At 45.6% G+C, this 25199-nt stretch overlaps 1 protein-coding gene across 3 annotated transcripts in view; it reads left to right on the top strand.

Annotated features, from left to right (window-relative positions):
* Positions 1-25199, top strand: part of CCDC22 (coiled-coil domain containing 22) — a 942388-nt gene that overhangs the window by 34304 nt on the left and 882885 nt on the right. Inside the window, exon 2 of one of the 3 annotated variants that reach the window (XM_069645265.1) lies at positions 20282-20384. The exons of the other annotated variants lie outside the window; for them this stretch is intronic. The gene's annotated coding sequence lies outside the window, so the exon portion shown is untranslated. The remainder of the gene's footprint in view (positions 1-20281; positions 20385-25199) is intronic. 3 annotated transcript variants of the gene reach the window in all.

Raw genomic sequence — 25199 nt, 5'->3', positions numbered from 1 at the left:
ATTGATCTGTGTTTTGCAGAGTATTGTGAAGGTGATTTGCTTTTTGACTGGTAGCCAGTGTATCGCCCTCAACGCTGTTGTGATGTGGTCTCTCAGGGTAAGTTTAAGGAGATGTCTGTAGCCACATTCTGTATTTGTTGTAGTTTCCTCAACAGGTATTCTGGCATTCCGAGGTAGATGCTGTTGCTGTAATCTATTCTAGACATGACGAGAGAGATGACTACAAGTGTTCTGTGTGTGAAGGAGAACAAGGGAAGTGTCTTTTTGATCGTGTGCAGATGGAAGAAGCATTTTTTAATCATTGCTTTGACTTGTGCCCCAAGTGTTAGCTTGTTGTCCATTAGGATTCTAAGATTTTTGACCACTTTGGATGGGTTCCGGTGGATTTCAGAATTTAGTGAGACAAGAAGTGTGGTGGTTGTTCACCGGGTTATTGACTGTAATCAAGATTTCCATTTTGTCCGGGTTGAGTTTAAGATTGTTGGTGCTTATCCATTGGTTTAGTTCTTTGATACAGTTGGTTAGTGTGGGGTTCTCTTCTTCACTAGTGCTGATTATGATTTGGTTCTCGTCTGTGTAGTAGTATCAGTTGAGGCCGTGCTTTTTTGATGAGGCCTATTATTGGCATCCTGTAGATGTTGAGCAGTTAGCTGGGACAGCGATGACCCCTGTTGGACTCCACATGTTGTATTCTGTGGTCTAGATCTGAATGGTGCTAGCCATGTTGTTTGGTTCTTTTTGTCAGGAAGGATTTTAGCCGGAGAAGTGCTGTGTTGCCTATCCCTATGTCTTCTAGTCTTTTGATGTGGGGGTCGTGGTTGACTGTGTCAAAGGCTGCAGAGAGATCAAGTAGTGTTAATGCTGAGTTTGTGTTGAGTCTGCGTTGGTCTTTAGCTCATCCCATATGGATAGCAGTGCGGTCTCCGTTCCTCTCATGGGTCTGAAGCCTACTTAAGCTTGATGTATTCTGAAATGTGTTCGTATACAAAGGTTTCGAATAGCTTTGCCTGATATGGGCTGTTTGATGTAGGTCTGTAGTTGGAGAGGTCTTCCACCTTACCTGACGTATCTTTAAGGAGAAGTTTGACGTAGGCTGATTTGAAGCCTTGTGGCACTGCTCCAGTTGCTAGTGAGAGATGGTGGAGCTAGTATTCTGCCGGTGTTCTCGGTGTAGGATGGATTTGTAGATGTCTGGTGGTCAGGGATCTGCTGGGGAGCCCTCTCTGTTGCTTTTGTTCACCAGGCTGTCGACTTGATCTCTTGAGATTTGGGGAGGATGTTCATTGTGGTATGTGGTTCCAGTGTCGGTCGGTCAGTCGGTTGGTTGAGGTAGGCGGTTGGGTAGTTTGGTCTGCTTTGTATGATTTGCTGATGCAGTTGATTTTGCTCCTAAAGTGGGCAACAAGGTCATTGCACAATTTTTGTGTAGGGACCGGGGTCGTGTTGCAGCCAGTTGGATTTCTCATCTCGTTTATGATGTTGAACAGTTCATTCTGAGAGTTGCATGCTTTTGCAATCCGTTCATTGTAGTCTTTTTTTCGCCTTGAGTGTTTGTGCTTTGTATAGTCTGATTTGTCTTTAATATGATTCTTTTTGTCTTGTTCATAGCTTGTCCTCCATCCTTGTTCTAGTTTCCTGTTTGTTCTTTTCAATGCTTTGAGGTGGGGTCTGAACCATTTTGCCACTGTCTTTCTTGAAGAAAACAGGTTTTCTGGTGCAATGTCATTATTGTTTTACTGATCCAGTTTAAGATTGCTTTTGTTCTTTCTTCTATGCCAGTTCCTTTTAGTGTGGTGATCGATGGTTTTGGCCTCATTAACCATGTGCTTACAAGGAATACTTTTATAAATAGGTTTTGTCAGTACTTCGTTTCATATGCATCATTGGTCTCTTTATTATTTGACTCTGGTGCTTCTGATAGTTAATGCTCCCCCTTTTTTGTATGCTATTAGTTGTGTGGTGGATTAGGGCAGGCAGCCAGTTCTTTTTTTAATTTTTGTTTTATATTTTCTATTTTTGTAGTGGTGTATCCTTTGCATGGGTTGACCATAACTTGTTTGGGACCCGGTCGAACAGCCCCTGACGTGGATAGGTGGCAGGCCAGTCCAGATGGGCGATCGATCTCCTGTAATAATGGCAGCACCTCATGGTCCTTGTAGGCCGGAATGTCAAGATATACACAATCAGGGGAACAGTAAATGGAGCAACTCAGTTTACATAACGCGTCTAATCCAAACAGATTCCCAGGGGACCAAGGGCTCAGCAAAAAAGAGTCTTGGTCGGAATTGGGACCTATCATAACCTTAGGCAGAGTGGAGACATGATTAAGTATTGGGAGCCCCTCCTATGCCCACTGTGTTAACTACTTGAGCAGAATGCATAGTTCGTGAAAACTCAAGCTTTTAAATTGTAGCATGATGCCCCAGTGTTAACTAAACATGACATTTTCTGACCGGTAACAATACAGTCAACGTACGGGGCAGTAGGATCAATTGAAATAAGTGGTGCAACAATTTCAGGCACCCTTTGCCAATCATCGGTCGATGGCAATGTCAGTGAGGCAGGAAGCTTGCCATCTCCCTTGGCACGGATGGCTGCCCACCTCCACCGTCGCACTGAGGCCGATGTGGACACTCAGCTTTCCAGGGTCTGAGAACAATACAATAGTCACCATGGTCACTATATGTGTTGGTGTAATACATTTCAGCAGTTTCCCCTGTCCCAAACGACTGAGGCACTTTTCTCCCTCTTTCCTGTCCCCGCCCACCCAGAGCGGTGCAAAACCTTCCCTTTCGCTGGGGAAGGTGCAAACTCTGTATTTGCAGTGCCATTTAACTTGGCTTCAGTAGTTTCTTTTTGTCTTTTAACCTTCTCATGAAAATGCTGTGTGGCCAACAAAACTTCCACTACTCATTTTCCTTCTCAACCTATGTTCAGCCAGATTGTCTCCCTTTGCTTGCTTGCATGCATTCATCTTTGACCTTTCAAGGACAAATTTGAATAATAATTTGCACCAGCCCCTCAGTAAATGTTTTTATATCCATAGCAGTAGCCAGTTCTTCAGCTGGTCAATTTCAGCGTGCTTTAAGCAAAGCAAAGTAAATGTATCTGTGGGCATTACTGCTTGTAGCGGCTGATTCAGATCAACACAAGTGGTGCGAAAACCATCAATAATGACCTGCAGAGGCGTGGCCAGCTAGCCATGCAGTAGGACGTGTCCCCGGAGCTGCTCCTATGGATCCGAGATCGATCCGCTGACGCACACGCTCAAAATGACTCACGGCGTCTATGAATAGAAGCAGGGATGTCGGAACCTGTGCTTTGCAATAACTGAGCATTGCAAACGGATCCGATGCTTAATTGACATAAAAAGAAGTATTATTCAGATGCGGCCGCACCGAAAGACTGGGGCCACAAGGTGGCAGCGAACAAAGGACTCGAGCCTAATGACCCGAGCGGTGGCCTGTGAAGACTGGAGGCAAGGATTGTGGAGTGTGAGGCCGGCTGCGAGAAGAAACACGCTCGCATTGCAGAGCCTGTTGCTGCATTGAAGATAAAAGCACATGGCACCGTGGATACAGCGTTCGCGGTGCAGAGGGGGCTGAGAGCGGCGGCGGGCATCGGAAGGAAAACTAAGTGTCCCAGGCGGTTACAATTGTAGCAGCGAGGGAGCCGTCCAGGGCTCCGTGAGGCTTTGGTGAACCCAGCGCAGATTGCAGGGAGTGCCTCAGCTGCAGGCGAACAGCGACCGGCGAAGAGGATACTTTGTTTCAAGCGCAAGGGAATGGGTTTGTGTTGGAGCCAACGTGGTCTCACTGCTCCTAGCCGATAGACGCTGCCGGGCTGGAGCAGATGCAGTGGTAACATTGTTGCACCCCTAAAAGCAAGGCTTGAGAGGCGATACCTTGCCCACATGAACAAAGGGCAGAGAATAGGTGGTGAAAGCGAGCTGGGCATAAATAAAAGATGTGGATGAACCACATGGAATAAATAATAACAAACGCCCTTGGTGTGCAGCGGAACCTAAAGCTTTAACTTGCATGCAACCCTATTGCAATGATAGTTGAGTGCTGTGTCCCTATGGGAAGCTGAGACACTTTGGCACCTGGAGTGTGCCGGACGCCTGCCCTTCATTGTAAGGGGGCCTGGGAACCATATCACCACAGAGGGCAGGGAGAGCACCCATAACCTGCATGAGGAGACGGGTAGTGCACCCAGGCACTGCCAGGAAAAGCGGATATAAGGGTGTGCTGCCATTACTGTAGCAAGTGCAGTCCATGTGCTGGCGCCTCCTGGATACTTGCCGGATGCGAGGATAGTTGGAGGACAAGTGGCAGGCATCGATCGCACAGACAGCATTGAACATATCTACTGGCGCGCGGAAGGAGGAGCACCCAGCGATCCAAGAAACGAGCAAAGGGGGACCGACCACAGCAGCCAGAGGAGATACGTGGGAGGACGAGACCCACTGAAGGGTTTCAGAGAAGTAGCCAAGCCTGCATGATGCAGGGGGGACCGCAACGGGAAAAAGCAGTGAGATGAAGAACACGAGGAGCCCAAGAGATGGGTGGTCATGCTGATAGTACAAAATAGCCTCTGGGAAGCAGTAAGTTAATTAGAAACGTGGGAGGACACAGCCCACCGGAAGATACAGCGTCACAAATACAAACTTATACAGGGGCTTCTCAAGGACAACTGCCCTGAGCCTGGAGTGACACACTGGTGTTACGCCACGACAGAGCGGCAGGATTGATACGCCACAGACCAGGTACCCTCAGATACATACCGGAGATTGCAAGATGGCGGGGCGAGGAACCGTTAGCAAGAGCAAAAACAATCCACGATGGAAGCATTTGCCAAGACGCAGCAGTCTCCTGCGGCGACAACGCACAGCGGCGCGACAGCACCGGCGGAGAGCACCTCAGTGGCTGAAAACCACCAGATACTAGCGGCTTTAACGGAGCTGAGAGACTCGTGGGGGATAGCGATGGCAGACCTGCGAACTTCCTTGGAGGCTAAAATAGACACAGTAGGCATAGAAGTCACCCTACTGCGACAAGATGTTAGAACGCTGGCCAAGAGAACGAGCAGCCTGGAAAGTGTGGTGAAAACCAACACGGACACTAGCACCAGCAACACAAAAGAGGTACATATACTGAAGCAACAGGTGGCCAACCTGGAGAACCGCGCCGAGGAAGTGGAAGGAAGGGCACGAAGGAACAATATCCGCGCGGTCGACTGCCGGAGGGGGAGGAAGGCCAAGACCCTACAGACTATGTTGAGAACTTGATCAAGAAATTGGATCTGACACTCTTGCAGGGATTCACGGTGGAGCGAGCACATAGAGCCCTCATGAGGAAACCAAAGCCTGGGGCCCCTCCTCGTGCGATAATTGCCAAGATACTGAACTAGAAGATTTTGGAGTATTTTCACAAAGGGGGAACGATCGAAAGGGCCTCGAGTACCATCACGGCATATCCTGGCTACACAATGTTGGTCCAGAGGCAACGATACAGCTATGTGGCAATCAAGAGGAGATTACGCATGGCCGGAATCTAGTACATGCTCCTGTACCCTGTGAAACTGAAAGTGTTGCATCAAAGTAGAATGTTCTTTTTTGACACCCCAGAGGAAGCGGCGGCATGGCTGGATCTACAAGGTTGCCCGGAAAGAGATGCGGAGAAGGCCCATGAGGAGCATAAGTGATCGGGATATTATATGCATATTGAAATGATGTAGAGCGGGTACCCCAGTAGAGACTATGATAGTGATAAGATAAAGGGGTGCGATCGAGTAGTGCTGACATTTGGCAGGATGTCTGTGATTTTGTTGAACTTAAAGGACTGGAATATAGAAGACTGAATATATAAGTGAATTAAGCAGCATTGTGTGTTTGAATTAAAGCGAAACAGGAGCGGCAGGACAATGGCACCCTAACCCCTGGTAGTAATAGTAGTAGACACAGGATAGCCATTAGGGCGACCTCCCCCTGCTGAGCTTCGAGTAAAGGCTATTGCCAGAAAGAGCTAGATGCGGGGGTGCCTGAGATCCAGGGATGGAGCTGGGCAACAGTTGGGGGGGGGGGGGGGGGGGTGATGTTGGGAAGGGAGGTGGGAGGGGGGGACTGGGGAGTTTGGTGTGTTTTTGGTTAAGGGGAGCACAAGCCTATACAGACTGAGATGGAAGTGGGATCTGGGCTGCACCGATGGGAGGGGAGGGGGAACTCTAATGGGCCATGAGGAACCTTAAAATAATTACGTGGAATGTCAGGGGACTTAAGTTATCTAAAGAGGAACAAGGTTATGTTGTACCTGCGCAGACAAAAGATAGACATTGCACTGTTGCAGGAGACTCACCTGACACGGGAAAAGATGGAGATGGTTGTGAAGAAATGGAAAGGGGTTGTGGGGGGGCTCGACATACTCTGCTTATGCTAGAGGAGTGCTCATCTGGGTGGTGCCGCACGTCCCGTTTCAACTGTTGCAGGAAAAGGCGGAAACGGATGGGAGGATAGTCATACTGAGGGGGTTGGTGGAGAATAGGGAGATTAGCATTGTAAATACATACGCCCCCAATCAGAATACGGCAGCATATTTCAGAATTCTGGGTACTAACCTTAGCATGTGTATGGGGAGTGCGGTGATCTGGGGTGGGGATTTTAACTGTGTATTAAACCCCAGGGTGGATAGATCAGATGGAAAGATTGACAGACCCGCCCCAGCGGCTAAAGCGTTGCAGACACTAGTAGACGACTTCGGTCTGGCAGATGTGTGGAGAACTATACACCCCCAAGAAAGGCAGTACTCGCACTATTCCGCCCCGCAGCAGTTGCATACGAGGCTGGACTATGTCTTTGCTACGTCAGAGGTAATAACGGAGATTACTCAAGCAGAATATAAAGGGAGGGTCCTCTCGGACCACTCGCCCCTGGTTCTCGGATGGCAATATTGCCCCCCGAGAGCAAGGATTCCGACATGGCGCCTCCGAGCAGAGGCACTTAAGGATCCCTGCTTTAGAAAAGATATAAGGGAAGAGATTATAAACTACTTTGAGATGAACACGAGTAGCGTGGACTCGACAAGTACATTATGGGAAGCCTTCAAGGTGGTGATGCAGGGTGTAGCTATAGCAAAATCTAAAGGCCTGCAAGGTGGGATCTTGGCTGACCTACAAGAAACAGAAAGGGAACTGGAAAAGTCACTGAAGGGAGGTGGGGAAACGGAGAGAGACATGGAGCTGATACTTAAACTGCAGCAGAAATGCACAGAGCAATGGGAAAGACTGTGCAACCTCAACTATAAAAAATATATAGAGACACAGCATGCAGGAGGGGATAAGACAGGAAGGCTTTTGGCATGGTTATATAAGAGCGAAACCCCCAGACCCACGATCGGAACAATAACGAGAGAAGATGGTGGTGTAGCTGACACCCAGGATGGAGTTAATCAGGAGTTTGCAGATTATTATAGGTTACTATATGGGGATGAGGAGAGAAGTAGTGACGGGGAGATAACAGATACACTGGAGGACATAGGATTGCCCACGATAAGTGCCGAGGAAAGAGAGGAGCTGGATGCACCGATCACTTTGGAGGAGTTAGAAGAAGTGGTGAGGCAGCTGCCTACTAGTAAGACTCCGGGGGCGGACGAGTTCCCGAGTGAATTTTATAAAGTATATGGGGAGGAAGTGCTCCCCCCAATGTTAGAAATGTTAAATGAAGCGTTTGAGTTGGGACGGCTGCCAGAGTCACTTAGAGAAGCAATCATAATACCGCTGCCCAAACCCAATAAGCCTGGGCATAGCTGTGGCTCCTACAGACCTTTGTCAATGTTGAACCAGGACAGCAAGATATTGACGGCTGTCTTGGCAAACAGATTGCAGAGAGTTATAGGCAAACTAATACACCCCGATCAGACGGGCTATGTCCCGAACAGAAATATAACTCATAATCATAGATGACTCCAACGGGTTGTTGAATTGGAGAGTAAGAACGAGGGCGAAATGGCAATTGTGTCCTTGGACGTGGTAAAAGCTTTTGATTCGGTCAAGTGGCCATGGCTGCTGGCAGCCCTGGCGGGCTATGGAATGGGGCCTGGATACATAAGGTGAGCGAAGATGCTATATAGTGAACCGCTGGCCAGGGTCAGAACGGGATCAGTGATATCCGAGAGATGGCAACTGAGTAGAGGCACCAGACAGGGGTGCCCATGGTCCCCAATGCTCTATATACTGGCCCTGGAGCCCCTAGCAATATACCTTAGACAACAATACGATACTATAGGTATCGAGGTTGGGGGGGGAACACCACTTGATCTCCTTATATGCGGATGACTTGCTGCTGTACTTGAGGCACCCGGAGGAAAATCTCCAGTACATCCTGGAAGTGATGGAGAGATATGCGGGGCTGTCTGGCATAGTGTTGAATCCTCAAAATTCTAGTATCTTCGCGTTAGGCAGTTACAAGGGAATCTCTGTGGGACGGCTACCGGTGTTACATATACCATGGGCGGTTAGTACTTTCCGGTATCTTGGGATAGACGTGTACCACATGGTGGAAGAAGAGCACAGGCACAATACCCAGGTAGCCATTGAGAAAATCGAGAAGTGTATGAAATTCTGGGTGAGGTTGCCCCTAGCAATGATGGGACGAGGGGCAATGCTTAAGATGGTGGTCCTACCTAGGCTCCTGCATTATTTTGGGAATATTCCATACCTGAATCCCAGGAAGTTTTTCACTCAACTGAACAGTATGTGTAGGGATTACCTGTGGCATGGTACCCGGAATAGGTTAGCATTATGGAAGCTGCAGAACTTTTATGACAAAGGAGGGATAAAACTGCCTAATTATGAGGTCTATTACGTAGCGAGCCAACTGCAATACATTGCCAAATGGCTCTCAGATGAAGTGACCCCCGAATCCAGGTTGTTTGGACATGATTGTGCCCCATTTTATTTAAAGGAATGGTTTGGTCAAAAATTTGTATTGCCCCTACGGGTCGGCCATGTGTTTTTAAGCCTAAGTCGCTCGATTTTAGAAAAATATCCTATGGACCATACCAGAGTTTTCGTCCATTAAACGCACGCGAAAACGGGCATCAGGGAGCTGCCATTTTGTGATAATCCTATCATTTCCCCCCATCGCCCTGGCTGACCTGCTTTTGCGGCACTAAATCATATCCCCCACCCCTGAGCCTGTCATCAGCAGACGCGTACCACCCATTTCACAACGCCAAAGCTCGTTTCGTGTCAACATTCACTGTGCTTCAGCTAATGACGTGTCACCATGGAAATGGCAGGACGCCTCTTTTCTCAATAAGTATAAACGGACCGTCTCACAACACACAGCAGCAGATTTTCGATTCCATTCCTCTCTCTGTGTTACTTTGAGTATTCTGTGACTCGTTTCTGTGGTCTGGTCTGCTACCTTCGTTGCTTGTAGCCCGTGTGGACAGATACCAGTACCACTGCTATAAATTATTTTAGTTTGTTTAACACACAATGGCTACAATAATGCCCTACATGTACGAGCCTGAGTATACTGAGGAGGAACTACTGGAAAGGCAAACACGCGAAAACGATGGGTCTTCGGACGGCAGTTGGGAGGACGATTCAACAGTTGAAGAGCCTGGACCTAGTCACATGGACGGCGTTTCCACCTGGTGCACATGCAATCGGTGCGAGCTAATGCCAACCGAGGACGAGAACCGCTGCTGCTGTGAAAACTCGGGATGCGTGGCCTACATTTCTGAAGGCCAGCCACGACCGCAATACATCACCGAGCTGCCAGACTTCAGGGTAGCCTGCCTCACACGGTCCGTGTTGAGGATAATGATGGTGCTTATGCACGAACTTCGCGCAACTGTTCGTCCTCGTAATCCGAGTAATGAGTAAGTATACTCTGCCTGTCATGCCACTCCTATTTCATGGTCTTCTACTATAGCCAAAATTATATATACATATCATTGTAACGCACGAAAGTCGTTCAATAGTGTGCAGTGTCTAGATAGCATTTATCCGAGCAGAATGCCATTAGTTACAAGAATTGTCATTGACAACAAACGTTTATTAAACTTATCTTGGTCATTTAAAAACAGTTTGTTTCATTCCTTTTCACAGGTGGTACAGGCTGGTGGCCTATCATTCCTTTACATGGTGGCTTCACGGGAGGCTTGGACACCGCATTCGAAGAGTGATGCCCGCCTGTGCCGTTGGTGCCATAAGAGAAACGTTCCCGAGTGACAGCGGTCAGTACAGAGGATTTTCTCTCGCTGTGCTGCAACCTGAACTGTACAATGTTTAAAGTCTTGTATTTTTGTGTCATCAAAATAAGATACAAAATAAAACACCACATATATTTTAACAACGGTTGTTTCAATTTTTTAAATGAATCAAGTGTGTCTCCATTCAAGGATGGACGTCCGACATCTGTGCTCGGAATGGATGAAGTTCAGGTCGCTGTGAAGCGGGGTGGTCACTATCTAAGCTAACATAATATATTATCAATAATGCATGCACTAAATAACACTTGTCCAAAGTCTTTCAGTCGGTTATGTCTCTATAAAAGTCACACATATATCTATACTATCAATTAACATTGGATTATACAGGCCTTAGGTCAAGGGTCTTGACCACTATAATGCACTATTTGAAGTGTGGGTCTGTGCTCACAAGAATCTCCGGTATGTGGCATTTGTTATTGATAGGCAACAATATACTGCAGTAGAGGTCTAATGTTAGTTGGGGATCTGCTAGGTGGGCATCATGGCGTGGTCAGTGGTCTGGCACATGAAGAGAATACCTTGCAGAGACATAGGGTCCGAATGGCAGTAAGTTTCCACTGATGAGGGTGCGTGGGCAAGGACACGTTTGTGGAGATGAACGAGCTATGTGCTTGGTTCAAGCCGGTTCGCATGCAGGACTGTGATCTCAGAGGAAGAGTGATGTGTTACATTTATTAGCTGTTGCAAATACTTCTGGAGTTTTCCAGTCACAGTGGGAATGAGGGTGTGGGCCATGTGCTCTTTTTGCTGTACTATCGCAGTGAGGCCTGGTCGCCAAGATGGAGTGGAAAGGGGGTACAAAAATGGATGCCCCGTGTCCTGCTCAGTGTTCCCATCTACGCGAATGTCATCCAAAGTTAACATCACATAAGGGCAAGGGGCGAACCCACTACTGGAGGCACTTGGTACGAGTTTCTACTGAGAAGTAAAGGATGAGAGGGGCCTGATGGCCCCTCGCTCCCACACACTTGCCTGCACGCCCCAGGCCCATCCATCCCACCCCCTCTATCAAAGGCGGTTCGCGCCCGGGGATGAGCGCTGGCATGGGGGGCTGTCACGGGCGTAAACGGCCAAGGTGCCAAACAGCATGTTCACTTCAAAAGGTATCCCACGCCCAGGGGCCATTGCTCACATGGCCTCCTCAGACCCCGTGTCTCCAGGCAGGCCTCTCCCGAGGCAGGCCGCCCCCCCTGCAATAAACATAATACCACGACATACACATGTCATTCATTCACAAACACACCCCTGTTTCTAATACTTTATAAACCACTTGATATGTCTCATGAGAACATCTTTGTGCTTTGCAAGTCAACTCCTGAACCTTCTACCTGAGAAGCACTGAGATCTATGCTAATCTGCTTGTCGCCGTGCTATCTGTGACCGCTTCGAGCAAACTCGTCAGTGTGCTACCTGTGGCCATCTACCTGTTCTCCTGCAACATACTGCTCGGCCTGCTGAATCCAACTGTTTGTTGGTCAAGGTAAGGCCCTGTATCCTAGTCATATTTTGGTCATTTTTACATTTCAATCTATTGGCTATTACAGTACCCAATAGAGCTGTGGTTATTGGTCTCATTGCTATTGACTTGAGTTTCAATTGTTATGCTATCAATAGATCTATTTATTTTCTTCTGTGTCAATTGTCATCGAATGGCATCTTTCGGGGGTCCAGTCTATAATGTAAGCATGTTTCCTTTTTGTGCAAGACAGAACATCCAAGGGACGTGTCACATGTTCAGAGTTTAGTCACATAATTAAAAAAATGTTTAACTTATGCAAATACTAAGCCGCACATGATGAACTGGTATAGTTCTGGCGACCAAAACAAACCTTGCATTGAGCATGGTATGGTTCATTTACTTTTTTATGACATTTTTATTCATCAAGGTTTTATAATAATCTTTATATTTAATTTTCAGAATTTTCAACAATGCCTGCCTGTTCGATTAGCGGTTGCCCTTCGAAGACCTATGCTAAATCTGAAGGCACTACAATGCATGTATTCCCGAAAACTGTTGATTGAATAAGAGAATGGGTCAGACATTGCGGATATCCACTGGAGGAGCTGGAAAGTAGAGTCCAACAAGTCTTTGAGGACAAGAGGGGTGATCGATACCGCATCTGCAGCCGGCACTTTCCCTCGAACATGTACACCACATCTTGGGTAACAAAGAAGAATAAACTGCGATCGACATGAAAATTGCTCACAAATGCTATTCCCACTCTATTCGTCCACAATCCGCCACTGGTGAGTCAAGTGTCCGTTTTTAGCTTTAGGCCTTGCGGTAGTGTGTAGGTAGCCGAATGGATTCATTGATATTTTAGGTGGTGTTTCCAATTTGTAATACATTCGACATTGATATGAGTGTATAGCTTTTTGAATAATAACATTTATCAATATATTATTTTTAGATTTCATAACGCACAAACGAAATCTATATATGGGCACAGGGAACTGTGCTATATTGCGCATTACTCAAGTATTCTTTCTCCTTACATGGCAATTTTAAAAATTGGCATTTCATTATCAAACAATAATTTACGTTTGCAACTTCTTGACTATCCCTTGAATCTGAAGCAAGAACATTCTACTTCCGTCACATGCTCGCAGTTATCAACCACTTCTAGCGCGTATCAGGTAATCATACTTGACTATTCCGCTACAGACTTGTTTTATGCATGTCAAGTAATAGTTTTTATGTATCGTGTGATTATTTTACCAATTGTTTGGTTAGTGTTTTCCAATTGATATACACCTTAGTTGTCGTCCCATGGTGTTTGTTTTCAGTTATAATTAGTGTTATCCATACTAATGCAAGTACTGTCTTTCATGGAGATGCTGAAGCGTCCACCACATTGACAACAGCCCTAGATGTTCTTCAGCAGCACGAGGGATGGATACTGACAGCTCCATCGACCGTGATCATCAGGACTGGAACACTTGTCGTTTGTTCTACACCATGTTTCATTCGTGGTTAGCCATCGATATGTACCTGTGCAGTCGACCTCAAGCGTGTGTTGTGTTTTCAGTATTGTAATCCTTACTAATGCAAATACTATGTTTCAGGCAGTTGTTTAATCGTCAACCCACGTAGTTGATGCAGAGCCTGACATTCAAGTCATTCCGGTGGAAGCAGGACCATGCGGATACGAATCGGCGCAACAGCTTTTGGAAGTGCGCACCACATTGACAACAGCCCTAGATATTCTTCAGCAGCACGAGGGATGGATACTGACGGCTCCATCGAGTGTGATCATATAACGTGATTCCATTTGCTATACTTTCTTCCATATTAACACAAGTACTGTGTTTCAGGGAGGCGATGGAGCTTCCACTACAATCACAAGATCCCATTTAGATGATGCAGATGTAAAGAAATCGGAGAAATAAGTCGATTAAATCTGATCATATTTAAATATTCCTTGATTCTTTTAGACAATGCAACATTTGTGGTTATCTCTTTAGATGTACCTGTGCCGTCGACCCCAAGTGTGTTATGTTTACAATATTGAAAACCATACTAACGCAAGTACTGTGTTTCAGGGAGTTGCTGATGCCTCCTCTTCAATACAATCATTTGTGGGAGTCCATGCAGAGCCAGTGGTATGGATACTGACGGCTCCATCGAACTAGGCCATCAGAGCTCGAATACTTGTCGTTTGATTGTTCCACACAATGTTTAAATCGTGTTTGGCTGTTGAGATGTACATGTGTGTTCGTCCTCACGTGTGTTTTATGCTAACAATATTTTGATACACAGTAATGAAAATACTAAGTTTCAGGGAGTCGATGGAGCCTCATTCCGTGCTGTCTATGCGGATACAGAAAATATAGTCGTAGCAGCGCAAGAGGAAGGGGAGACATGCGGATACGTATCGGAGCAACAGCGTGCAGATGTTGAAGGTAGAGTGAAAAAAGTTGCAAAGAAAAGAAACAAAAATAAGGTTAGTTACAAACAGTTCATAACTTTAGAATTTATTTTGTGCTGAGGACTATTTTATGTTTTTTTCAAGTCAATTGTATTATACTTTATCTTGTGTTTAAACTGAAAATCCCTTTTCCAATCTATCCTCTAGTTACCCGTGGGTGTCCAAACTATACATACGCAGACAGTGAATCGAATGAGAGATGTTGCTTGCCAGACCATTTACACTATGGAGGAACTATTAATTCAGACGCCACGTGTTGAGACTAGAGATGCTCATGTCCAATGGCCAGGACATGAAATGAATGTGTCCGGAGAATCCAGTAAAGTTGTAAAGGACCATTGCTACAGTGCGAACGCACCACCACAAGAAGATGATACTGAATGTATTGAAGATAGCTCTGAAGTAGTCACAGATCAATTCACACAATCTACACCCGCCAAAAAATTGCCACCCAAAAAGCTGTCGACATTGTTGTGTTCTCCCATCAATGTTGAAGTAGCAGATGTTGAAATGACAGAGAATGAACCAGCAGCAGCATTCACCAACGCATCAGAACTTGATAGCAGCGATATTTCTTTCAAATGTGGTGATATGTCTTCAACGTCACAGGCCGAAACAGCTTTGACGCAGGATGACAGTCTAATGAAAGACGGCAAATACATAGTATTGGACAGTTGTTTGATGAATATTATAAGTATGCTGAAATGTGGGCATTCAGTTAGAGGGAAAGTATGTGGGAAGCCATTGATTCATGTGACTCGTCAAAAACAAGGCAGTAACGTCAAAATACATGCCGCCTGTAGATTAAATCATACGTTCTCGTGGTCTGCACAACCGATGCTGGGGAAACTGCCAGCAGGCAATCTACTGTGTGCAGCTGCCTCACTTTTTAGTGGGTCCAGCTTTAGAAAGTTAGTCTTTCTTTCAGTTTGTGGGACTCCATTTCAAAAACGCAGTACTACAAATACCAACATGATTATCTGTTTCCGGCCATTCGTGATGCTTGGAAAATTGACCAATTGTCTCTAGCAAGTACATTTGAAGGCAAACGATTCAGGCTAGCCGGCGATGGACAGTGCGACAGCCCTGGATTTTCTGCCAAGTACTGCACCTACCACTTTCAGGACATGGATAGTAAGAAAATTGTGAGTTCGATGGTCATACAGGTAACGCAATTTACATCCTCAGTGGCCATGGAGAAACTAGGATTTATAAAATCAGTGTAATATCTACAATCGAGGGGAATGCACATCAACCTCATAGCCACGGACAGACACGTTTCAATTGCCAAGACAATGAGAGAGCAGTTCCCACATATTAAACATCAATTTGACGTATTGAATCTTGCTAAATCAATCAATAAGAAAATCTCGGCTGCAGGGAAAAAAAAGGTTTGGAAAGTATTTCAGAGTGGTCCCAGTCTATCAGCAACCATCTTTGGTGGAGCTCCAAAACTTGTGAAGGGTCAGTGGAAATACTACTTGAAAAATGGCGGTCACTGATGCACCACTGTACCAACGTGCACCGCTGGTCAGAAAACCTACATTTCCACCAATGTGAACATGGACCTTTGTCCCCAGTGGAGGCACGGAAGAAGTAGTAGTTGAATCCATCTTCACCGACACACAAAGCCATTGAGAAGATTGTTTTTGATAAAACTCTCTCAAGAGATTTGAGGGGACTGACAGAATTCTGTCACATAGGAGGTTTGGAGGTGTTCCACAATATGTGCCTAAAGTACAGGCCAAAGCGCTAGCATTTCAGCATACAGGGCATGAGACATAGGACTCTACTAGCAGTCTTGGCCCATAACGAGAATCTCGGCCGTGAACAATCTAGGACTAAGGGTAATGTACGGATGCCTTGCTACACTAAGGCCTTTTCAAAAAGAAGTAAGCAATGGGTGATCAAACCAGTCTATGAGGAAATGGAGTTCGACTTTGTCAAAAGCCTTATTGTTGCTGTATTAGAGAAGCACAGATATGGAATTTTGAAAGTTTCTGTGCAGAACACTGATCCATTGCCACCCAACATAGCCACTGTGCCATGTCCACCCAAAGGTTGTGAAGTACAAATTCCGGTTTAAATAGTTGTAATACGATTGTCTTTTTGTAAATAAATGTTATTGTACAGTGTGCATACAAAGTACGCTAACCCTAACCCCTACCTTCACTATCCTGGGTGCCGAACAACCTGGTGTCATCTTTGAATTCTCTCTCTATTCACCTCATATTGCTGACCTTGTCTATGTGTATGTATATATTTTTGTTGATGTAACTCATTTTCGCAATCTCTTCTAAATGCTGGGCACTGTTAACCGAGGGGGGGCTTGCGTATTGCAAATAATAAAACAAACAAACAATAAATCTCACTTTCAACTCAACTCCTCGGGTACTTTGTACTTTCCCTGACCTTCCCCAAAAAATTAAGTCTCAATAGTTATGGTTCTTTGGGGCTTCAAAGCTTGCTGACAACTAGGACAAAATTGGGGGCCTTAGAACGCGCCAAGCGAGCCGTTGCAGATGGGAGAGAAGCCAGTTCGCATTTGCACATTGAGGCGCACTACATAGATGGATTCGAAACTTCAAGTTCTCACAGATGGCTTTACTACGGGATGTTGCAAAGAAAGAATGTATGCTCATTTCTAGTGAAGGTCAGCGGCTTTGATTTTCAGCTCGCGCCCTGAAGAGGCCCACAACTCGCACTGGCAGTATAAGGTTCTATTGTTTTTTGACCTTGAGAGACAGGGACCATGCTGAAAGAACTTCATTTGAAAGGGGGGTGGGAGGTGCAATAACGTAAGACGATAAAGGCAGACAATTCTGAAACTAGACCAAGTTTCATGTTTGTTCAGTATACGAAAAATCATTGTCAAGAGCACAGTGGGATTTACGGACTACATTACGCAGAGACACAATGGAAATTGCAAATATAATGTAACTCTTTAGATGCTTTTATACCAGAATGAAGAATTAATGAATGGATGCATGAATACATTAATGAATGAAGAGCTTTGAAAACGTTTGTGGGATCGTCCTTGTAGCGGGCACATGGGCATGCAGGTCCACATTCCACACGCATGCAGACAAAAAGTCGTTTCTCATTGTGTACTAACCTCGATTTATTTCGTTAGTTTTCGCATTGATTTTAGAGCCGAACATACTCCATTACATTATCCTTGAAAGCAAATAGTTTCAGCTCGGCTGTAATAAATGAAATGAATAATATTAATAAAGATCGGCTGGTGAGACTATTTATAAATTTTATGTTTTCAAAACAGGTATATCCTTCCCTTTTGCCACTGCCACCAGTTTCAGACACTGGCAGATGTTTTTTTTTTTAACCGCCAGCTGCAGCTTAATGTAAACAACTGCACAATCCTGATGATCTTATGGGACGATCGCCAAGGGCCCATATGCCTTTACGCGGTACTAGCGGCTAGAAGCAACATATCAACCTTTACGCTGGCCTAGTGCCTACTTGATGGAACAGCCTTGCGGTTCAACGTGCGACAAAAGTGCTTCTTTGAACGAAAACCAACACCCTGTGTACCATAAAGGAACAGCGCGTGACTCACGATAAACGTTTACGGATTTGCGGATAGAGATAAAAGAAAATAAATGACTTTCGGAGTTCCTATGGCAATTGCTGAATATTCTATAAACATTTAATGTCAAATAAATGTACTTTACCAAATTTACCGTGTTGCTGTTTGATTTTAAACTACAGTTTCCTATTGTGGCGCGCTGTGTTGTGAGCTGATCTGTGTTGGTTTCCGGGTTCTGTGTGAAGTCGCGTAGAAGACGACTGGGCGCGTTTGCCTACACAGCACAGAAACGTCACAGAGAGAGGCAGGGAATATGAATGTTTTGATAATGTCAGGCTCAGGGGCGAGGGATATGATTTAGTGCCGCAAAAGCAGGTCAGCCAGGGCGATGGGGGGGAAATGATAGGATTATCACAAAATGGCAGCTCCCTGATGCCTGTTTTCGCTTGCGTTTAATGGACAAAAACTCAGGTAAGGTCCATAGGAAATGTTTCTAAAATCGAGCGACTTAGGCTTAAAAACACATGGCCGACCCGTAGGGGCAATAACATTTTTTGACCGAACCATTCCTTTAAGAGAGATGATCTGGCTACCCAAGACAGAAATGAAAGAACGCCCCAAGATGATGATGCTTGGGTGGAAGATGGGGCGCCGAGCATGCCGGATGATGGAGAACCTATTCCCATGTTCCCCGCAGGTACCACTACTTGCCCTGGCAGGGGGAGATAAGCAGCTGAGGATGATAATCAGAAACCACTGGGAACCGGTGGGGTTAGTAACGATGGGAGATGTCTGGCGAGAGGGGACTATCATAGATTTTTAACTGCTGGGTGAGGAATCGGGGTTACACACGGGCCAGTATATCACATATCATAGAATAGTGCAGAGAATTAGGCAAACATGCCCCAAAACGGTACTGGAAGAAGAACAAGACGCTACTATAGATATAATATATGATATAACGGAAGGAGGGCATGAGATCTCTAGACTGTATGAGATGATGATATCTAAGGTCGGGAAAGAATTAACACAATTAAGACTAGACTGGGAAGTAGAAGTAGGAGCCCCGATAGAGGATGGGATGTGGGAACGTACCCTGGGGTACCACAAGAAGGTATCAAGGAATGCGAGACTAAAATAGATACAACTATATATTACGCACAGGGCATATATGACACCCCAGAGGATATCTAGGTTTGAAAATGCTGGAAGACAAGCATGTCCCAAATGCGATGAAGATAACATTGGAATGGTACACATGTTTTGGTCATTTCTGGGGTGAAGTAGCACAGAAACTTGCGGGAAAGGGGGTCACGATTATCATAGAAACAGCCTGGGCCTGCTTGCTGGGGGGGTTACCCAGATCGCAGAAACTTAAGCATGTTAGAAAATTGAAAGATCTAGCATATGTGCTCGCAAAAAGGATTGCCATGGGATGGAAGACATGTCATAAGCCACGGTTGGAGGTGTGGTGGAAAGAGTTGCAGAAATGGGCAGAGGCAGAAACCATGGTATGGCAAGAGGCGAGCAATGTGGGGGGAGAGGAGGAGGCGGGAACCCTGATGGCATGGAAATCATGATAGTGTAATTATTTGGAACAATACAAGATCTGACAAAATCCACGGAAAGTGAGACCCCACCATGCAAGGCAGATACAGAATGAGTGAAATAAATAGGCTCGTAAGGCGGGGTGGGATAAGGGGAGCAGTGACCGAAAGTACGCAATGAACAATTCAGCTGTTGATATATGCACTGCATGTTTGATTTGTATTGTTTTTTGTTGGAATAAACCAATAACATTGTTTTAAAAAAATGACCTGCAATTCCTCCTGAATCTTAGCAATGTCTTCTCCTATCTTTGGAAACCTTTCAACAATGTTCAAAAAATCAGTAGCGCCCCATGGGGCATGTGCAGTCCTTATAGTATCGCCCTCTGCCGGGAATTGTCCCAGCGGGAATGTACTAGTGGTGGTATTAAGCGTTGTGTTCGGAAACCCTTCACATGTTCTAGAGGACAGTGAAAACAGGTTAGAGATCCGCGCCCATAGTTTAGGAGTGAACGGGCCATCCATAAGATCTATTTGAGTGGAAAGGAGATAGGTTGGCAGTTGGGTAGAGTTCGGACTAACCACTCACCTGCCAGGTATTTCCTTAAGTATAGCTGGATTATACGTGTCCAAAATATCTTCAGGATTTACAACGGGGGGCTCCTCTTAAAATACGAGATGTAATCATTTGTACCCACTCTTATGGGTCGGTACCTGCAGGTTTGACTGCTCGGTTTTCAAAACGTTCACTTGCTCCTGGAGCTTCTCTTGAGTGTCTTTTAATGCCTTTGACTCATCCTGCCTCTTCGTGGCTTCGGTATACAAGTTGAGATAACTGTCGCATTGACGTTGGTGTACATGTGCACCTTTCTGCTCTAGCACCGTCTGCAAATGTATTATCCTTTCTAACTCAAATGTACCTTCCTGGGGAAAGTGCCTAGGGGGGACAGTCTTAATATATTTTTGTCATTCTTCCAGATACTTGCGTGCTTTTGGCGAGTAGTGAGCAAACCTGAAGTGTGCTGGACTTCTTTAGGAGGAAGTGGCACTTGTCTACACTGCCCTAAACTCATTCTCTCGGGTAAGGCAATGTATGACTTAATTACAGATCCAGGTACGTTCCTAACTCTGTCTGCAATCGTGACGCTATGAATGGCAGTGTGGGTACGGCTCATCAGTTTAACTGCACTGCTGCTTCTATCCAGAGGCGCAGATATTGCACCCAGCCTCCCTTGCTCCCCCAGTACTGAAATTTCAGAAACGCCCAGCAGTATTGGTCAGATTCAGCTAACTGCTGGTTTGCAGCTTCTATCCCCTGTTGTGCTACCCACAATGCAGAGCATTATTCAACTTTCAGAGACACAAATTGGTAAGAGTCCAAGACAAGACACATAATCGGTAGAAACACAGCCTATTACAGCTCCCGTTCTAGATGGAAAAGAGTGTAAAATAAAAGCGGGATCGCAACCTGAGTTGCACATTTAGGGTTTCCAGTGACAAGGTATGTGTTAAGACAAGACAATCATGGTGTTCTTATTCAGATCACATCCACCCTAATCCCTGATCGGTCCTACACTTCTCTGACCAATATCGCTAATGTTCTCTCATCAGTAGGGAGCATGGATGTGCTGCTTTTAAACTACAGTGGTCGGCCGCTTTCATTATTTCCTTATTCAGAGGCCTCTGATTGGCAGGCGGGGCTCGACAAGCCCAACCCGCTAACAGGAATATGAATGATTTCTTCACAATGCAGCAAAATGATCAAATAACTCCAGGAAACATGCCAAGTCGTCCTCGGCGTTACGTGCATATAACATGTTGTCCGCATATACTGAGACTGCATGGTACGTTCCATATACCTGGAGCCCAGCCTCTACGAATTCCCTCTGCAAGAACGCTGTCAGGGGTTCCCGAGCCAACATAAAGGGGATAACCGGTATCCCTGTTTGATGCTTCTCTGTCATATCCATGAGGTTGATAATTTTCTTTCTTGTTCTGTCTTGTGCAGTAGGCATTGCATATAGTATCTTGACCCAACTAAGGAACCCTTTCTCCACCCCAACTCGTTCCAGGGAGGCATACAACCATTCCCAGTGAAGTTTTGGGAATGTTGAGTTCCTTGCACCTGGCCCTTTTGTTAAAACAACTTGTGAAATTTATAAAAGGTGCTTTATTGGTTTTCTACCAAAAACAAATATGATTGTTAAGGTGCCAACATACTCCATTTGGAGGCACATGCTACTGTTTTGCCCTTTCCTGGGCTTTCCCAAGGCACAGTTATAGTGTGTGTCTGTCTGTGCGCGTGCGTGTGTAACCGTATTATGCGTGTAAGTCAATGAGTGTAATTCCTGTGCAATTTCAACACATAGTACATACATTCAACATATTTGAAAATTATAGGTTTCCATATATTCTAGTACATTTGCAAGGTTTTCATGTATCTTACTTAATATGTAGTCTTGGCAACTACTAGTCAATTGCTGCCTTTTTAAAGTCTCAGTTTCTATACAGTTAGGATATTATTCTTCCAAGTGTGTTCAGGATGACCTAAAGTTGCTTCTTATTGCTACTTCCTTGTGGACCCCAGTTTGCTAACCAGAGGTTGAGCACCACCATCCTGATAGAATCATGCCACAATCTCAGATTCAAACCATCGAGGAAGAACTGATAGCAGCACTAAGAGCACTTCCTCAAAATCCATACGATTCCCAGGACAACAAAGGCATAATTATTGCTAAATGCCTCTGCCTGTCTCAACTGTAGGGCAGGTAAATCTGTCTGAGATAACGTCTCCCTAATCTCCTGTCTGTTATGTACACCATCTACGCTTTATATGTCCTGATAATATGCCATTTCTTTCCCGCGGTGACCTCCACATTCATCTACTATCTCATTAATCCCACCCCGGGGTCTTCTTGCGGCAGAGCCATGCCAGCATTCTGCCAGGTTTGCTTCCCTGTACATGTAACCTCTCTGAGTACCTTGCATAGCTAGATCTACCCAATCTCTCCCAGTGTTCTAGAAATTCCTGTCAGAGCGTGAGAAGATCCCACTCCACGTTGGCATTCCGAGGATATGTTTTCTCTAATCTTTTTAATACTTGCTTCAGAATCCAATAGCTTCCTCGCCAGCTCCCTCTGTGCCCCTCCTACTTTAGCTATGGCGGTTCCACGCACCACTACCTGGAAGGCCTCCTATACAGTATTCCCTTCTACATACACTCCCCTCATTAATACTGAAACTATTCAATTTGTTTTGCCATACAATCCTGAACGGGTCTGTCTAGAAGGATCTCTGCCCGGAGCTTCCACATTGTCACAAGGATGGGATGAGTGCCCACCATCCATTCAGCAAATGGGGGTGGGGGAAATTATCTGAAAGCATCCTACCCTCCTATGAGTATCCAATGAACTCTTTCAGCGGTTCCACGCCGGTAAAGAGATAATCAATGCGTGTATAAAATCGGTGTACACCCAAGTAATACGAAAATTCCTTCCTGATGCCCATTAGCCACCTTCAAATGTCCTTTTACTCTAGGTCCTCCAGCAATGCCCTCAGAATTCTAGCTGGTAGAGTCAGCGCAATTTGCTTTTCTCCAGCATTGGATCTTTCATGGATTCACATGCTGTGAATATTCCCCGTCGCCAGGCTGGGAATCCTTAGTTACTTTGATTTAGTACTTTTCCTATGGAAAAATGTTGACACCTTGAGTGTCCCATCAACATCGTTGTGGGTGATTTTGTATCCCACCAATAGGACGTTGAGTGTATAGCTCTGCCCCAGCAGCTTCCCCTCAGATTCAGTCTTTCTAGCTGGGGGGGTTCCTCGAGTTCTTCTCTCCAAAGAGAAAATATCTTTTCACACACAATATGTATTTTTTCAATTTATACTTGAACCGGAGCAACCGACTAGTCTACAGTCCCGTTTCCGAACATGGAGACTGTTGGACCGAAAAAACCCTTGTTCAGGTCCTGTGACACTTACGGCCTAAAGAACGTGTACGAAGGTGACCGACATGCAGAATGTTTATACTGCCTCTACCCTAACCATTCACAGGAGGAATGTGAAATCTGTCATGATTTTTAACAAAAAACCCTTAAAGACAGAAACCGTCGCCTCTTGTTGGCTTAATGAAGGAGCATACCCAGAGTCGGAACCAGGTTAGTCAAGGAGTGGGAGAGCTACCACCCCCTCTGAAAAGAGGTCGCCATCAAGCCACAGGTCCAATTCTGAAGAACCTTTGGCAAAGAAACAAACGTGTGAGCCAAAATCGTCAAAGAGCCACGATGAGGACACATACTCCCAGTCTTCTGTTAAAAAAACACCAGGTAGCAATGAGGGTTCCCAATGTGTGTCTAAGCAATTGTCCAAAGTCCGGTCGGTAAAAACCATCTGCAAAACCGACGGATGAAGGTTCATGCCCGTCGACTAAAACCAAATCCCACTCGTCGAGAACGTCCTCTCCGACGAAGATCAAACACAAATGCAAGTCGTCCATGAAGACCCCGTTTTCGTCCTCAAAAAAGAAACACCATTCGTCCTCGGAGTCTTGCACTTCTAAAGAAGGTCACACATCCTCTTCTGGACAAGAGTTGTTCAAGAAACTTACTCTGACAAAATTGGGACATCACTCATCGACGACCAAAAAACAAATCTTCCATGAGTGAGGCTGCACTGCCATCAACCCCGTCAACCATTACCATGACTGAAGCCCCGGAATTACCTGTCCAACAACTACAAAAGGACAGTTAATCATCCTGCAGTAAAGGAATACTAAACACCCAAACAAGGCATCATGTAGAGCACAGACTTCTTCCTCTAGGAGTGTCTCCTATAACGTACTCCGACGACATGCCAGATGAAATCTTACAGCATCCAATAACAGTCAGATTTTGAGCCTCCAAGAGAGGAGTGCCCAAGGGACACGGACTCCGATTCTGAGGAAGGCAGGATCCAACCTCATATTCAGGACAAGCTTTCTGGTCACCTCCATCAAGAGAAGAAACCCCTCTATGAATGCATAATATACCACCTGCTCTTCCAGCAACCCTTTTGGGAACAGGAGGTATGACTCCACAATCTCCCCTTTTAAACCTGCAACCCTTACTCTCCCTGCAGGTGCTTTCCACTCTACAAACACTGCTGGGACAACTCCATGCCAGACTTTCACCTCCGCCACAAGGGGTTCATCTATGCAGGAAAGACCAGGGTATACCAGGTCAGCACGAACAAAGGGATCAAGGGCATTCATCCAGAGACTCAGACAAATGACAGAGTCCAATCTCCTCCTAGACCTCCACCTCCACAGAGGGATAGTCCACGAATACGCGAACAAGAAGAGGGAAACTAGTAGATGCAGACCAAGACACAGTTCCAAGGGACACAAGCTCTACTGCCTATTCAACTTCACCTTGCAGAGACGATACATGGGACACGGATGACCCGGATCAGGATACACAAGGTAGTCCAGCTCAACCTTCTCCTCCAGATGATATTGGGGCTTTCCACTCCATGGTATCTTAAGGTGTGCCAGGAATTTGGTTTAACTCCTGCAGAAGAAAAGACTGCTTTCTTTTTGACCACATGGGTAAGTGCAGAAAGGCTGTTTTCTATACCCATCCAAAATCCTGTTTGGCAAGAAGGCTTACGTACTCTCAAACATCCATTCTATGAGCCGGCACTTAAAGGGAGACTAGACAAAAAATGTAAGGCACCAGATACAACACCAACATCTCACCTCCCAGCCCTCTCCAGAGTTGGTTGTGTCATTCCCCCAGACAGTGAAGGCAGACAATTCGATGCCTTCGATAAGAAAGTGCTCATCATCGGGCAACAACAGTCAAAGCGGCCAATGCCCTTGCAGTAGTTGATCGGAAAATGTGCCATCGCTTGACTC

The sequence above is a fragment of the Ambystoma mexicanum genome, chromosome 2p, assembly GCF_040938575.1.
Source record: "Ambystoma mexicanum isolate Mex_15411 chromosome 2p, UKY_AmexF1_1, whole genome shotgun sequence".
Lineage (NCBI taxonomy): Eukaryota > Metazoa > Chordata > Amphibia > Caudata > Ambystomatidae > Ambystoma > Ambystoma mexicanum.
Note: the sequence above shows the minus strand (reverse complement) of the source record. Positions and strands in the feature narration are given on the sequence as shown.